This window comes from Mastomys coucha, unplaced genomic scaffold (genome assembly GCF_008632895.1).
Source record: "Mastomys coucha isolate ucsf_1 unplaced genomic scaffold, UCSF_Mcou_1 pScaffold22, whole genome shotgun sequence".
Taxonomy (NCBI): Eukaryota; Metazoa; Chordata; class Mammalia; order Rodentia; family Muridae; genus Mastomys; species Mastomys coucha.
The window spans coordinates 181498019-181511396 of record NW_022196905.1 but is presented as its reverse complement, the minus strand read 5'-3'; the positions used below and the strand labels follow the sequence as shown (position 1 = coordinate 181511396).

Sequence of the window (13378 nt, the reverse complement as noted above, 5' to 3'; positions counted from 1 at the left end):
AGCAAGACTAAATGAAAGGACAGAAATTGGAGTATATCAGTTATGGGCAGGCCACGGTAGAAGAGAAAAATCAAGATGTGAGCTTAAATGGCTGAGGTATTGTTCAAAGGCATGACTCTACAAAGTGCATTAGATTTGGTGTTTAATTTTGTTGAAGTACAGTCAAACTATGGGTATAGGTAAAAATTTTAATTTTCCAAGGTTGGTTCTCTCTAAACCTAGACAGAGAACTAGAGAACCCATGGATTTTAAGTAAAAGAATTTATATGCCTACAATAAATATTTAAAGCAAAAGGTGTCACTAAACAGTGAATACACACACACACACACACACACACACTCACACACACACACACAGACCTAGAATAAATAAAATTGTTCAATTGTCAACAATGAATTGTTGCATCACCATATTTAGGAGAGATTGTACATACTGCTCACATTACTTTTTTTTTTTGTTCAATACACACACACACACACACAAACACAAACACATGCAGAAACATACACTCAGGAATATTCAGATACACTGTAAGCATATTGTGAAAATGCCAAGAGATCATAGCAGAAAAGAAGAGAAAAAGGATATATTCAGGACAAAATTTCTAAATTGTGAGTATCAGGTGTTCTCCATGCCTGTGGGTTTCAGGCTGTTATTTATTTATTTTTTTATAAAGAACTATCTCTCTCTCTTTTTTTTGTAAGATTTTTTTAAAGATTTATTTAGTTATTTTATGCATATGAGTACACACTGTAGCTGTACAGATAGTTGTGAGCCTTCATCTGGTTGTTGGGAATTGACTTTTAGGACCTCCGTTCATTCCGGCCCAAAGATTTATTAGTATTATAAATGAGTACACTGTAGCTGTCTTTAGACGCACCAGAAGAGGGTGTCAGCTCTCATTACGGGTGGTTGTGAGCCACCATGTGGTTGCTGGGATTTGAACTCAGGACCTTCAGAAAAGCAGTCGGTGCTCTTACCCGCTGAGCCATCTCACCGGCCCTCATGCTGTTATTTTTAACAACATTATTTCAGTATATCACCTTACCTGGCTTTGATTTCATGGTCCTTCAGCCTCTGGCTCCCATTCAAGAGCTTGAAATAGAGGCACATTATTTTTTATTGCTTTTTATATTTCCAGTTTTAAGAAAATATATTTTCATGAAATTCCTTTAATAATTTTTAATACTAGTTTTTGTTCTGATGAGAAAGGTTTAATCATTGTTCATGTCATACTCTTGACATGTAATTCCTATGAATTCATCATAATTTATTCTTATAATGTCATGCAATCTTCTGAAAGGAAAAGAAAATATGATCTGGATTGACTTTGTACTGTGGACAGTAAATTGTACAGTGACTCAACATGTCATAACTCCAGAGTGACTCTAACATCTTCTTTCATACAGATACATTGTGCCATGTACTACAGAAACCTTAAAGTTGACTTTCAAAATCTTTTCTCCACTGTTTTCTTTCCATAGCTTTATCAAATGCATCAATATCTATACTGTTCATACTACCTGGCATTTCTTTCTGATATAGTGTCTAACTCAGTGTTATTCAAAGCAGAGTAACCACACATTGTAAAGGTTTAGAATGCCCAGTCAGATAAATAGAGCAGAATAAGAAAGAAGACAGAATTCTTTTATCTGGTTATGGTTTGAAATACTAAATAAGAGTCAAGGTGTGTGTTCCTGTGTGAACTCATAGTCTAAATATTTGTGTTTCTATCCCTGGTGTTAATTCTTAAATGACTTACTAGCAGGCGAAGTGACAATATCCCGGACCTTGTCTAATGATAGTTGCTTCATTTCACATCTGCAGTGTAGATTTTTCTTGAGACTTTAAATGACAAAGAGAATGTTGGTTCCCACATTCTTTTTCTCTTACAGGTTTGAGTTCTAGATTGAACTGCCTAGCAACAAGAAACTCTCAGCCTACAGAACAGTACAACTAGCTAAGGTTCTACCCATGCCTGTACCATCTCAACCAGTTTGCCTTCTGTTGACTCCTCAGTATCAGTAATCAGATTTTCTAGTGTGCTTCATAAACTTCAAAGTGAATTAATCTCTTTACATTACTACCATTCTGCATTTCCCCCAAAGTCATATAATCACTATACATTTTGTACATTTTCTGCTCATATTGCCTCCATGGCCTCAGTTGATGCTCACCATCCAGGAAAAACATAATCAAGTAAGCATCAGCATTAAATGACATCCTACATGAAGTGCATTCAACAGAATGCGACGAAATAATCTACCCAATGGATACAGAGCAAAACCTCTTAGTATCCAAGGAGCATTGTCTAAAAGAAATAAAATACTAGGAAAGAATGGAAGAATTCCCAAATGTAGAGAATTGGAAATAACTATTTGTATTCTATCTGATCATAGTGAAGTGAAGGTATATATCAAACGCACAAAAAATATCAAACACACATAAACTCTGTGAGATGATTGTCTTTGTGTGTGTGTGTTTTGTTGTTGTTGTTTTTCAAGACAGGGTTTCTCTGACTAGCCCTGGCTGTCCTGGAACTCACTCTGTAGACCAGGCTGGTCTCGAACTCAGAAATCTACCTGCCTCTGCCTCCCAAGTGCTGGGATTAAAGGCGTGTGCCACCACTGCCCAGCTAACTCTGGGAGATGAAATAACACAATCCATTGAATGATGAGTGGCTCATTGAAGATATTAAGAAATTTCTAGACCCACACCCAGAGGCAGCCTGTTCTCCAGGACTCCCAACAGATCCAAGGTCACAGGGAAGACCCTCAATACCCCTAGTACTTGGCCTAACTGGGACCCCTGGGACTCAGGGGACTCTGGCATCCTGGTACAGCTAGAGGCACATATTTCTTCTGTCTTGCATTGGAGCCCAGGAGCAGACAGTGGGCTCTGGATCTCCACCCACTCCTCCCACACTCAGAGGCAGCTTATCAACCAGGGTTTTGGACACATCCAGGATCACAGGATCACAGAGACAGAGGGTCATCCAGGAGTTCTGACTCAACCAGGATCATAGGATCACATGCTCACAGGAGGGACAGGCTCCACCAAGAGACAGCAAGGAAAGCTAACACCCGAGATAAGCAGATGGCAAGAGGCAAGTACAAGAACATGAGCAACAGAAACCAATACTGCTTAGCACCGTCAGAACCCAATTCTCCAAACACAGAAAGCCATGGACACCCCAACACAACTGAAAAGCAAGATTTAGATTTAAAATCCCATCTCATGATGATAGAAGACTTTAAAAAGTTCATAAATAACTCCCTAAAAAAATACAGGAGAACACAGGTAAGCAGCTAGAAGCCCTTAAAGAGGAAACACAACAAATCCCTTAAAGAAATATAAAAAAATACAAGCAAACATGTAAAGGAACTGAACAATACCATACAGGATCTAAAAATGGAAATATAGACAATAAAGAAATTGCAAAGGGAGACAACCTTGGAAATGGAATACCTAGGAGAGAGTTCACAAGTCATAGATGAAAATACCACCAACAAAATGAAAGTGATAAAAGAGAGAATCTCAGGTATAGAAGATACCATAGAAAACATTGACATAATAGTCAAAGAAAATGCAAATGCAAAGTGTAAAAATCTCCTAGCCCAAAACATCCAGGAAATCCAGGACACAATGAGAAGCCCAAACCTAAGGATAATACGGATAGAAGAGAGTAAAGATTCCCAACTTAAGGGTGGATAAACATGTTCAAAAATTATAGAAGAAAACTTCTCTAACCTAAAAACAGAGATGACCATAAATGTACAAGAAGCCTATAGAATGACAAATAGATGAGACCAGAAAAGAAATTCCTCTGTCACATAATAGTCAAAATACCAAATGCACAGAACTAAGATAGAATATTAAAAACAGTAACAGAAAAAGGTATAGTAACATATAAAGTCAGACCTATCACAATTACACCAGAATTTTCAATAGACTCTAAAAGCCAGAAGATATTAGGCAGATGTTTTATAGACAGTAAGGGAACAAAAATGCAAGCCCATGCTATTATACCCAACAAAAAAATCAATTACCATAGAGGGAGAAACCAAGATATTCCATGACAAAATCAAATTTATACAATATCTTTCCACAAATCCAGCCCTACAAAGAATAATAGGTAGAAAACTCTACCACAAAGAGGGAAAATATACCCAAGAAAAAGCAAGAAATTAACAACAAATTCAAAATCTCAAATGGCTGAGAAGCACCTAAAGAAATGTTTAGCATCCTTAGTCATCAGGGAAATGCAAATCAAAACAACCCTGAGATTCTACTTCACACCAATCAGAATGACTAAGATCAAAATCTCAGATGATAGCAGATGCTGGTGAGGATGTGGACAAAGCATAACATTCCTCCATTGCTGGTGGGAATACAAGCTGGTACAATCACTTTGTAAAGCAGTCTATCAGTTTCTGACAAAATTGGAAATAGTTCTACCTGAGGACCCAGCTATATCACTCCTGGGCATATGATGCTCCAACATATAACTAGGACAAATGCTCCGCTATGCTTAAAGCAGCCTTAATTTAATAGGCAGAAGCTAGTAACAACCCAGATTTCTATCAACTGAGGAATGGATACAGAAAATGTGATAGATTCACACAATGGAGTACTACACAGCTATTAAAAGCAATGACTTTGGACTCAGGTGAGATCACCATTTTCTCTCTGGTGACTTTCTAAGGTGGGACCATCCGGGAGGCACAGACCTAAGAAGTGGCAGGGCAGCTGTGACAGGGTCCTTTCTACCTCCATCTACACCTAGAAGGGACAGACTCATAGCCCTCTCTGCCCCTTTCCCCCCAAACCCCCATAAGTGGAGAGTTTGTCTCCAAGGAGTACTCTGACCCAGGGACTCAGGAAGGACCATAGATCCACAGCCCTTTCTGTACCTTTTGTGCAAGTGGAGAGCCTGTCTTCAGGGTGTGCTCTGACCCCAGGACTCAGGAGGGACCACTGATCCACAGCACTCTGCCCATGCGTCTTACCAGAAGAGAGCTGATCTCCCAGAAGTACTGACACAGGCTTACAGACCCACAGGAAGAACAAGCTACAGCCAGAGACAGCAAGAACATCTAACATCAGAGATCAACAGATGGTGAAAGGCAAATGCAAGAATCTTACCAACAGAAACCACTGGCTTCATCAGAACCTAGTACTCCCACCACAGCAAGTCCTGGATATCCTAAAACACCAGAAAAGCAAGATTTGAATCTAAAATCATATCTCACGATGGAGGAATTTAAGCAGGACATGAATAACTCCCTTAAAGAAATACAGTAGAATACAAGTAAACAGGTACAAGCACTTAAAGAGGAAACACAAAAATCTTTTAAAGAATTACAGGAAAGCACAACCAAACAGGTGAAGGAATTGAACAAAACCATCCAGGACCTAAAAATGGAAGTAGAAACAGTTAAGAAATCACAAAGAGAGACAACTCTGGAGATAGAAATGCTAGGAAAGAAGTCAGGAAACATAGATGCAGGCATCACTAACAGAATACAAGAGATAAAAGAGAGAATCTCAGGTTCAGAAGATACCATAGAAAACATTGACACAGCAGTCAAAGAAAATGCAAAATGAAAAAATTCCTAACCCTAAATATCCAGGAAATACAGGAACCAATGAGAAGACCAAACCTAAGGATGACAGGTATAGAAAAGAGTGAAGGCTTGCAATTTAAAGAGCCAGTAAATATCTTCAACAAAATTATAGAAGAAAACGTCCCTAACCTAAAGAAAGAGATGCCCATGAACATAAAAGAAGCCTATAGAACTCCAAATAGACTGGACCAGAAAAGAAATTCCTCCCGCTACATAATAGCCAAAACATCAAATGCACAAAACAAAGAAATAATTTTAAAAGCAGTGAGGGAAAAAGGTCAAGTAACATATAAAGGCAGGCCTATCAGAATTACACCAGACTTCTCACCAGAGACTATGAAAGCTAGAAGATCCTGGACAGATGTCATACAGACCCTAATAGAACAGAAATGCCAGCCCAGACTACTATACCCAGCAAAACTATCAATTACCATAGACACAGAAACTAAAGTATTCCATGACAAAACCAAATTTAAACAATATATTTCCACAAATCCAGCCCTTCAAAGGATAATAAATGGAAAACTCCAATACAAGGAGGGAAATTACATCCTAGAAAAAGGAAGAAAGTAATCTTCCAACAAAACTAAAAGAAGATAGCCCCATGAACAGAATTCCAACTCTAACAACAAAAATAACAGGAAGGAACAATTCCCCAATAAAAAGACATATACTATCAGACTGTGTACATAAACAGGACCCAACATTTTGTTCCATACAAGAAATCCACCTCAGTGAAAAAGACAGACACTACCTCAGAAGAAAAGGATGGAAAACAATTCTCCAAGCCAATGGTCCCAAGAAAAAAGCTGGAGTATTCATACTAATATGGAATAAAATCATCCATTATGATCAAGTAGGCTTCATCCCAGGGATGCAGGGATGGTTCAATATATGGAAATCCATCAATGTAATTCACTATATAAACAAACTCAAAGAAGAAAAATCATATGATCATCTCCTTAGATGCTGAGAAAGCATTTGTCAAATTCTAACATGCTTTTATGATAAAAGTCTTGGAAAGATCAGGAATTCAAGCCCAATAATTAAACATAGTAAAACCAATATACAGCAAACAAGTAGCCTTGGTCCTGTGAAGGTTCTATGTGCCAGTGTAGGGGAATGCCAGGGCCAGGAAGTGGGAGAGGGTGGGTTGGTGAGCAGCGGGAAGAGGGATGGAATAGAGTTTTTTTGTTTTTGTTTTTGTTTTTATTTTATTTTATTTTTTCTTTATTTTTGGAGGTGAAACTGGGAAAGGAGATATCATATGACAAGTAAATAAAGAAAATAATAATAGTAATAATAAAATGATAAAAGTGATGGAAAAAATCATAGTTTTTTACAAAAGCAATGACTTCATAAAATTCAAAGGCAAATGGATGGAGTAGAAAATATCATTCTGAGTGAGATAACCCAGTCACACAAGAACACACACGGTTTCTACTCACTGATAAGTGGATTTTAGCCCAAAAGCTTGGAGTACCCAAGATACAAGTCACATCTACATGAAGCTCAAGAAGAAGGAAGAGTAAAGTGTGGATGCTTCAGTCCTATGTAGAAGAGGGAACAAAATAATTAGAGGAAGTAGAGGGAGGGCAGCGTCTGGGAGGGTGAGAGAACCAGGAGGATAAAAGGGGGGAAGGATCAGGTGTGAGAGGAGACCAGGGAGAAAGTTCAGAGGGTCAGGAAATTGAATGGAGATGTTTAGCAGTGGGGGATGGCAAACTTGATACAAGAGCTACAAATGCCAAGGAAAACATTCAGTCTCACTCTTTGTTGTTCTCTTAAGAACCACCTCCCTAGTTAATCATCTATGTTTCTTTTGGGTATATAAATACTTTTGAAATATATAAGCTGTTCTGAAAACCATAGTATAGTGTAAAAACATGAAATAAACAATATTACTAATAGAGAGGCTGAAATAGGAGAAGCAAGATTTCAAGACCCTTATTTTATACACAGCCAGACGCTGTCACAAACAAGCTGAAAGTGTATATAGATTGTACAATATTGGACCCATTTCTCCAATTACCAAATTAGAGAGACCATTGTGTGACAATCAACAAATTTCTAATTCCTCATATTTTTGGATTTCAATCGATTAAGATATGTTGGTAATACTAATTTTCATATTAAAATATTAAGAAAAAGTAATTGTCACTTCCTGTTGTTTTTGTTGTAAGAGGTGGAAAAAGGTTTGTGTGGATTTGCTGAAAGATTACTTTCTTGTTTCTTCTAGTGAATCCTGGATTTCCTGGATGTTTTGGGTTAGGAGCTTTTAGCTTTTTGCATTTTCTTTTGACTGTTGTGTCAATGTTTTCTAAGATGTCTTCTGCCCCTGAGATTCTCTCTTCTATCTCTTGTATTCTGTTGGTGATGCTTGCATCTATGGCTCCTGATTTCTTTCCTAGGTTTTGTATCTCCAGGGCTGTCTTTTTCTGATTTCTTTATTGTTTCTATTTCCATTTTTAGATTCTGGATGGTTTTGCTCATTTCCTTCACCTGTTTGATTGTGTTTTCCTGTAGTTCTTTAAGGGATTTTTGTGTTTCCTCTTTAAGAGCTTCTAGCTCTTTACCTGTGTTCTGTATTTCTTTGAGGGTGCTATTTATGTCTTTCTTAAGGTCCTGTATCATCATCATGAGAAGTAATTTTAGATCTGAATCTTGCTTTTCCGGTGTGATGGTGTGTCTAGGACTTGCTATGGTGGGAGAATTGGGTTCTGATGATGGCAAGTGACCTTGATTTGTGTTGTTTATTTTCTTACCCTTGCCCCTCCACCTCCCACCATCTGGTTATCTCTAGTGCTACCTGCCCTTGCTAAATCTGACTGGAGCCTGTCCTTCCTGTGACCCTGTTTGTGTCAGAACTCCTCAGAGTCAAGTTGTCTCTGTGATTCTGTGATCCTATGATCCTGGGCTTGTTAGATCACCTGGGAGTGGGGCTTTCTCTGTGAGTTGTGGGACTGGCTGCAGAGCTTGCGCCCAAGGTCTGCTCTGGATCCCAGCCCAGACAGACCGGAAGGAAGCCGAGTTCCTCAGTCCTTATAAATTAAAACATTTAATTTCAATCTTTTTGAAATATCCAATCTCTCTAAAAATCTACAAGTCTCTTTTAAATGGTCTTTCAGCTGTGGGCTCCTATAAATATCAAAATTAAATTAAGTACCTTCTTCAAGATGGAAAAACCAATGTACAGTCATAATATGAACCAAGCAAAACTAAATTCCAACAACATAAATAACTCAATGTCCAATGTCTGGACTCTACATACAGTTTTCTTGGCTTCTCCAAAGGGCTTGCTCCAGATTTGCCCTCTCTTCCATACACAGCTGATTTTCTAGGCTGTAGTTGGCTCTACTCCACTTTTTCTGTTGTTCTTGGTGGTCATTCCAAGGTACTAGCATCTCCAAAACTGCTGGGGTCCCTTTGCTGCAACTGGACTGTACTCTCACCAGTAGCCTCTCATAGGCTCTTTTTCTGGTGCCAAGCCTCAACTGCTTTGTATGACTTCTTTAGTTCTGGTCCTTCAACTGCCACTGAAGCTGCACCTTCAGAAATGGCCTCTCCTATCCTCTCACAGTGCCAAGTCTTAGCTGTTCCCCATGACCCCTCCATGCTTCAAAACCCGTAGCACCTGAGTGACTCTTACACATTCTAAGTCCAGAGGCCAACAATAGGTAAAACTTTGGTTGTCTCTGGAACACAGCTTCTCTGTGCTCTCAGGAAACACTCCCCAGAAGTTTTCATCTCAGTAATGCTGGTCTCTTCTTAATCTCTACTAATTTCTTAGCTCCAGCTAACCAACATCAATTGTCCCTGTAACACAAAGGATTCACATTAGTAGTTTTGGTATTTGTTAGTCACTGCTGTTTCTTCAGTTCTAGTTGAAACACCGAATCTTAAATCAAAATAGCAAAGAGACTTATTAGAATCTTTAAACTTCCCTCCAAAATTTAACAAGCCAGGCCTTCATCAACTGCACTGGTCCCAACATTCTTTTTTTTTTTTTTTTTTTTTTTTTTTTTTTTTTTTTTTTGATACAGGGTTTCTCTGTATAGCCCTGGCTGCCCTGGAACTCATTCTGTAGACCAGGCTGCCCTCAAACTCAGAAATCCTCCTGCCTCCTGCCTCTGCCTCCCAAGTGCTGTGGTTTCCAACATTCTCATCTTCCAAACTCCAACAGAACATCCCACTGAGCTCTACATATTTAATGGAGTTCTAGCCCAAAGTTCCAGAGTTCTTCCACAATCCTTCCAAAAACACGGTCAGGATGGTCACATCAATACCTCACAATGCTGGGTACCAATTTATCTTAGGGTTTCTATTACTGCAATGAAATACCATGACCAAAAAGCAAGTTGGGGAGAGTATTAGTTAGGGTTTTATTGCTGTATAGGGACACCATGACCATAACAACTCTTATAAAAGAAAACATTTAATTGGGGCTGGCTTACAGTTTCAGAAGTTTAGTCCATTATCTTTGTGGCATGAAACATGGTTGCATGAAGGTAGACATGGTGCTGGAGAAAGAGCTGACAGCTCTACATCTTTATCCAAAGGCAGCCAGGAGAAGACTGTAGTTCAACACTGGGAATAGCCTGAACTTATTTATATGCGAGACCACAAAGCAGGCCTCTACATTGACATACTTCCTCCTACAAGGCCACACCAACTCCAACAATACCACACCTCCTAATAATGGCACTCCCTGTGGGCCAAGCATTGAAACATATGAATCTATGTGGGCAAATCTATGCAAACCACCACACTCCACCCTCTGGCTCTCATAGGTTTGTAGCCATAGCACAATGCAAAATGCATTTAGTTTAACCTCCAAAGTCCCTACAGTTTATTACAGTCTCAAAAAAATTTTAAAGTCCAATGTTAAAAGTCTCTTCTGAGATTCATTACAACCACTGAACTATAATCCCCTATAAAATCAAAATTAAAAAGCAGATCACATACTTTCAATATAATAATGAGGAAATTCTGGACTAAAGCAAGACCAAAACAGCTGGACAAATTCCATGCCACGCACAGTTTTCATGACAGCAGTTGGCCAGCCCGTGGCAATTCCAAACTCTGTTTTTCTGTCTGATGTCCAACTCCTTTAAGCTTGTTAACTACAGCCCAATTCTTTGTTCTGGGCTAGTTCCACTCCCTATTAGCAGCTTTCCTCAGTAGGTAACTCATGGCTCTGGCATATTTAACATTTTGGGTTCTCCAAGGCAACTTCATCTTCACAGCTTCTTGATCCAATGTCTGAGATCCACACATGATCTTCTGGACTCCTCCAAATGGCTTGGGTCACTTCTCCAGCTCTGCTCTCTATAGCACTCTAGGTTCTGGTTGACTCCACTCCACTGCTGCTGTTGCTGCTGGTGGTCATTCCACGGTACTGGAATCTCTAATGAATTGGGTTTTCTCCTTAAACCAGGTTGCATTTTCACTAGTAGTCTCTCTTCATGGCACCAAGCTTCAACTGCTTTGCATGACTCTTTCATTACTGGATCTTCAACTGCCACTGAGGCTGTACCTTCACCAGTGGCCACTCCTGACCTCTAACAATGCCGAGTCTTAGCTACTCTCCATGACACTGTTATATCTTTAAAATAAGTACCACTTGTGTTATTCTTACACATTACCAAGTCTGGCTGCTAACATGATGTCTGTCTCTGGTACAGAGCTTCTTTGTGCTCTCAGAAAACCCTTTCCATAGGATTTCACCTCGGAGATGCTAGTCACATCTTAGTTTCTTAGCTCTAGCTAACCAGCATCAATTGTCCTAGTAACTTCTTCTATTTTTGACTCTAAAACCAGAGCCATGTGGCCAAAGCTGCCAAATTCTGCTGCTTGGTGGGTGTGGAACATGGCTACCATGTTCTATTACATCTCTCTTTACTGCCTAAGTTTGGCTGTCCTAGAACTTGCCCTGTAGGGTGACTTTGAATTCAGAGATCTATATGCCTATCTCCTGACTGCTGGGATTAAAGGTGTGTACTAACACACTTGGACCTAAGCTTTTCTTTACATGTAACTTGCTCTGTACCAGGTTGGCCTTAAACTCAGAAATTTGCTTGCATCTATCTCCTGGGACTAAAGTCATGTATCACCACCCATGGATCTAAACCTTCCTTCAATTCCTTTTTACAACATCTTTACAAGCATGGCCATTATGTCTCAAGATCTAGATCAATAGCATATGTCACCCCATGTCAAGATTTGGATTCAAAGCCTCTATCTACCAGCCTCAAGATCTGGACAATAGGTGTACCCTCCATTTCTGAATTGTAGTTCATCCCAGATATAGTCAACAACTGAGAATAGACCTCATAATTCACTCATTTTTAATTTGATACATAATCATATCTCCTTATGGTCCAAATAAAAATAATAAACAGGTAATAGTAATGCCTAATTCCCTCTTGTTCAACTTCAAATGCATAAGCTTAGCTTGGTGGGATCTTGCCTGAGGAATTACCTTAATTCCAATTAATACCCCTCAGTACATGATTCCATTCCATTTCCTGGTGACCCTTTAATCGTTGAACCATATATTTTGTAATCTTTTTTTCTCAGTTTGATATGTCTGATCAAAAAGCTCTTCATAAGAGTGAACCACAGGACAAAGTCTATGCTAGGCTTTTTTAAAAGATTTCTTTTGTTAATCCAATTAATCTAAACTTCCCCACTTTAGCTTCAGACAGACTCTTCAAACAAGGGCAAAAGCAATTTCATTCTTCACCAAAATATCATAAGAACAGTGTCCAGACTACATACTAATATTGTTCTCTTCTGAAACCTCTTGAGCCAAGCTACCACAGTTCAAATTATCTTTACTACCACTGTCTTCCATGCTTCTATAAGTATAGCCCATTAAGACCCCCTTAAAACACTCCACTGTGCCACACCTACTCATCTACTGCAGTAACATCTGCAGTATCAGGGTTAAAAGCCTGATCATGGATAAGAGGCATTATGACTTCAAAGGGAGTTTGTGCCTTCTAGGTATTCAGTCATTTGTGGCATCCCCTAAATCAGAGGTAGTACAGATATGTCCTTGTGAACTCACGTGCTAGGTGCCCACCAAGATATGATTTATTAATAGCTAGACAAAATTGGACATTACTCTCTGACCTTTACCAATGTTCTAACATCTTAGCCAAACCCTGGCTTGGAATTTCATAAAGAATGTTACCCATCCAGACTAATTGCCTTCAGCATTGTGGGTAGGGCATTGAAGCTTACAGAATGGGAGACTTATTTCAGGGCAAGATCAAGTAGAATCCTCATTCTCAGTCACGTACTGTAGCTGAACCACTCCTAGAAATTAGAAAGAAAGAGACATGTCTCTACTAGTCCAGAAGATTAGCATAGTGGGCATTTTACTAAGGATGGGGGGGACCTTGAGCTGAGTGTGTGTGCGAGAGACAGTATGCAGCAGTCAGCATTCTAGATTCGAGATTTGAGCCTATACCCTCCTGGCTGGCACACCCGCAGCCTCCCGGGACTCCAGCCGGGCCACATGGGCCCGAGTGTGCTCGGAGCCCAGGGGTGCTGTACCAGTCCAGAGGAGATGGTTGCTGTTTTAGATACAGTGTGTTTTAGGTGGCCTCAGATGTACCTCAACTGTTCAGCTGCCAGATTTCTCATTTCTCTTTTATAGCGACTGTAAAAACCTCATGCCATTTTTTAATTTTTTTTGTTGTTTTTTGTTTTGTTTTTGTTTTTGTTTTTTGTTTTTTTTTTT

At 39.3% G+C, this 13378-nt stretch overlaps 1 protein-coding gene across 1 annotated transcript in view; it reads right to left on the bottom strand.

The window, feature by feature from the left end:
• LOC116104783 (disintegrin and metalloproteinase domain-containing protein 25-like) overlaps positions 1-13378 on the bottom strand; it is a 43640-nt gene that overhangs the window by 2616 nt on the left and 27646 nt on the right.